Below are 5,000 nucleotides of genomic sequence, written 5' to 3' on the forward strand. Positions count from 1 at the left end.
CGTTGAGAATAGAGAAGAGAAGGCTGCTGAGAAGACCTCTAAGTACGAGGCCACTGCGTTGGGAGCTGCAGCAGAGATACCCAGAGCATCGTGTGACACAGTACAACATTATTTTGGGATTTCTTGGAGGCTACTCGAGAGAATTGGAAGTTAGTAAGGCACTAAGGCAGCTAGTTGGGGAAAAGTAGAAAAAAGCGATTCGGTAGCACAAATGCAAAAGTCAGTCATCACTAGTACGCTTAATATTGCATACTCGTTTAAGATTTTCAAGTAACCCAATCAAAGGAGGGCATTTTTTATTACTTTATTACTAATCTGTAAAGAAACATATTTAAAAAAATCATATAGGTCTAGTAGTAGTATAGTATAGTTTTTTCATTTTTATACCAATACGTTAGAATTAGTAATCTTAGCGTTATTATTTAGTCTATGCATTTACTGGCTACGGTTTGCCGCCCAATAAAAGCTTATAGGTCTGGGCATCCAGACGTTTGTATACTGCCATAATAACAATAATATCGAAAATTCATAAGGTGGAAATATCTATATAAATTAATTCAACTGCGCCATGTATCTAGTAATATAAATTATGTACCTGTTACAGTTAAATTTAGGTTAATTTTAATTCCAACCTAGGTCATTTTATTTTAAACTAGGTTGAAATTGAAAGTAGGAAACATCAACAAAAACCCATCAATTATCAGCAAGTACGTGTACGTGTATTATTTAGGTAAGTAATTTGGTTCTAGAGGTGAGTGGATGAACTTAGTGTAGCTTAAATGTTTCACGAGTATTTTATAGAACCCCAGGGCCCGGTTGTTCGAAAGCCGATTAACTTAATCCAGGATTAGCGTAAACTTTTGTTTCATGTTTTCAACTTTTTGGTGAAAGTTTCTTTTGCTTATTTTCATTTTTCACGATTTACTTCTTCTAATTTTTAAGTGTTGCCGAATATCAGCGTTGAACAGCATTTAGGAATAGAGAAATGAACTCCTTCGTTATTTTTAATCTGGAAATAGCGTTAATCGGCTTTTGAACAACCGGGCCCAGTGGTTGTTAAACCTAGGCACTGGTTTTGAACGATTAGCAATATGGTTGGGGATATTGTGCATAATAATTGATTCTGCTTTTCCTTCTCAGAGCTTTTTATAAGGACATTGTTCATTTATAAATCTCCTTGCTTAGGATTAGGAGGTCAGGGGGCATGAATATTGAATTGTCTTCTAAGGAAAAAGAAGTGAAACTTACCTGATGTATTGTTAATTTGCGTAGTTATTTGCGCTACCTTCTGCTTACTAAGAATTCGTAACAATCAAAAGCAAACAAAAACAAAACTTTGAAAAGTCAGAAAAAGGGTCAAGTTTATAATCTATTGATCAGAAGCCATTTTGTAGGCTCTTGTAAGTGTTATTTCTTTTGAATTATCAAATGAAATATTTAGTTTAATTTTTTTTATTTTGCTGAGTCTGTTTGTAGTGATAAATCCAAACTTTGTGATTCTTTTGGCACAGCACGCGTCAAGTTCTACAATTTGAGCTAGTCGCAAATTTAGATGAAGGGGCATTTCCTTTACCAGTTACGTTAATTAATTTTCGGCGGCCCATAATCCTGAAGTTCGAACTTCTTCTTTTTCTTCTTCCCTTGCTGGTGTATAATAACTGCCGAAGGTAGACTGCTGGCTGCCTACAAATAGGGCTAATAAGCAATATTTAAGTCTAAGCGCTAGCACCCATTTCAAATAGTGCTGATAAACAGTATTTAGGTCTTAGCACCCTATTTAGAGCGGTTAGCTTTAAATAACTGTGATTTAGCGTTAGTCTGCAGTCCGCGGTGTGCAGTTTGCAAGTGTCAGACACCGCTCTACTTTAATGTCTGGCTCATCCACTTTTTCAGAATTGTTGACCATTCTCCTACTCTGTATTTGATGTAGCTGTGACTTGTGACTCATTTGAGGCTTTTTTATTTCTTTTCTCCGAGAGATTCCGAAAACCACTTTGTACGGCATTTTGGCAATTGTTCTGATGACACCAGTCGTTTGCTGACGAGTTCTTTTCTTTGATTAAATTGTAACGGTTATCTATTGTTGTTCTGTTTTCCCGTGCCACCATCCTTTTTTCACAGCGGGAACGTCGTGTTTGCAGCGAAAATCGGTTTTTATTACGACTAGAAATGAAGCCTTGTTCCTAGTGTATTTCGTAAATAAAGTTTCTACAATATTTGACGATTATTTGAAGACCATTCGCTCATACCAGTGACTGAAATTTCAGAGAATGAACTCTCTTGTGACCGTTGTACACCAGTTGTTGGTGTTCCCCAGGTCTTACAACCAATCGGACAGTTTCCCGTCTACAAAACCAAAGCGGTCTTGAAGCGGCACTGAATCAGAATACATCTGAAGGGCTTGAGCATTCAGAATATCTGGATTCCACTGAGTCAGGCTACGGGCGTGATGATCAAATATAAAATACATGATGGTATTAGCGATCATATGGATATCTGGTACTGGTCTGTAAAAACGAGGAATCACGTCTGAGTATCTAAAGGCCATTGCCGGGCGTCGTAACAGGATGCAAACACCTTCAATTCTCCCAGATACGGATGCCAATACTCGGACCTCCTTTTTTCTAATGCGAACCTCGGCCTAGCGCTCGTCGTTTTGCATGTTTTCGAATTCAGACCTGTAAGGAAACTCTTTGTTGGTTTTTTTTTGCAATAATTTTCAGAAAGCACCAAGAAGTATTCGTCATTAATCAAATTAAACTGCTATATTAAGTTCGGTGTATTTGTGATTAGTAGTCCGTTAGTGTGAAAATTTTAAACTCTCATGCAGTTTATGACTCCTCCCCCTCTAAATTCAAAACCACCAAAAGTAATCCCAACATTTAACTGAGGAGGAGATGAAACCAATCCAGAAAATTATTGGCCTTCAATATCACTCCTATCAATCTTTGAACGTGTACAAGGCTTTATGGCTAATTAGGTTTATAGACAAGCATGCTTTTAACTTGCAAATTGACCACATTTTGGCATATACTGACCCGAAGAAGGCATTCGATCGCGATACTGAAAACAACGATATCCTACCTAACAAAACTGTATTGTGCATGACTGGTTTAGGTCTTATTTAACCGCCTTAGTCTTATTTAATTTTAGGTCTTATTTGCCCGCAAACAATACACCTACATCAATGATTTTATCTCTGCTTCTGAGCTGACAATTGGTGGTGTTCCAAAGGGATCGGTGCTGTGCCCCTATGTTTTTCTTCTGTATATTCCTGACTAGCATAAGGGTCCTCGAAATTTCATTGTTATCTTTTTTTCTGATGAGACCAACAACAATCTCAATTTACCAACTTGAAGATGAAGCTGAAGACGAAAATGCACAAAAGAAGGCAAGGCATGATTTTCAACCATGGACGCATTCAGAGCCCTTTGATATATAATTTGTTCAATAAAAAAAGATAAGATCCTAATGGCAATGTGTCCTTAATCTGTTATGAGATAATATCTGTCGTTCTTTGTTTTTGATTTCCGGGCCTTTTTCTCTTGTGCTAGAAATATTTATAGGGTTTTTTTTTCTTTGTTGCTGTGTATTAATCGCTCTCTTAAACAAATAAATCCGAACAAGAGCCTAGCGTGAAGCGACCTCTTTTGTGGTGCGTCTTCGTGTTTAATCTTGAAATGTTCAGTAAAGTTAATCTGTGGCTGATGCATAATAAATTCATCCTAAATGCAGGTAAATCTAATTAGGATATACCAAAACAGTGGATATTGTTAAAGGCGCGCTCTGGCCAGCTGGGTTGTTCGAAGAGTAGTTTGCGCTAACCGGTGACCAGTTGCGTTAACCAAAGGTTAGCATTAACCAGGCCCCTGATTAGCTTCTCAAACTGCAAATCACGCCCAAAAATATTCCATTAGTAATCATTGCAGGAATAAAGTAGTTAACATCATATATTTGTGCTATATTATCTCGCCTTTTTCAGTATCAGTATATACTAAAATAACTATTCCTCTCAGTTTCGGTGGCTAGTAGCCACCTCCACTTCGGTGAATATTTATTGTTAGTATAAGCTCACTGTGATCTTGGTGTTTCAAGCAATCTGATTGGTTCGCTATCTCGGAGTAATTGAGCATTATTCACTCCCTACGGAGTGAATAATGCTTGATCCAAACAAAACAAAATGGCCGGCGTAAGCTCGCCAGGATTTATGAATCGGAAATACTGAGAATACAAAATGATGCTGTGCTACAGAAGACAAAGAAAGCCACAAAATTTGGCCTGAAAGTTTTCAAGGGTAAGAGAAGAGTTCATACTTTTGCCAAATAGTGTTTGACTTCGTTTTTCCAGATAATTAATGCCGAAAATTAAACAATCTTCACGCCAACAATTTGTTTCGCTCGGGGTAATTCTCTCTTGTAGGGCTGGTCGCCCACCAAAAAAGAAATGTTACTGAAAGTTTTAAACGGCTGCAAGAAAAAAGACGGGTCATTTTACAACAAACAAACGCTCACCTCAATTACAGCGCAGCTGCCATTTCATGGGGATCCTTTACCAACTGCACTTTCAATTTCCATTTCAGATGAACCTCAAAAACTTTGATTGAATAGTGAAAGTGTTTTAACAAGCAGAATTTCGATTTAGCTCAATTTCAGAGAATAATTGTTTATTGTTAATTGCAGGGATGGCGCAGTGGTGAGAGCACTCGCCTCCCACCAATGTGGCCCAGGTTCGATTCCTCGACTCGGCATCATATGTGGGTTGAGTTTGTTGGTTCTCTACTCAGCACCGAGAGGTTTTCTCCGGGTACTCCGGTTTCCCCTCTCCTCCAAAACCAACATTTGACTTGTGTTAATTGTTAATTTCACTTTACAGAGTCCCCAATTAGTGCTCCAGCGCTAAATCTACTAGACACTTAACTAAAGTTCCTTTCCTTTATATAGCTGAATTTTGTCCCCCAACAGCGTGCGCTCTTACTGGTTACTTTGAGGTCACATGACATC

This window comes from Montipora foliosa, chromosome 3 (assembly GCF_036669935.1).
Source record: "Montipora foliosa isolate CH-2021 chromosome 3, ASM3666993v2, whole genome shotgun sequence".
NCBI lineage: Eukaryota > Metazoa > Cnidaria > Anthozoa > Scleractinia > Acroporidae > Montipora > Montipora foliosa.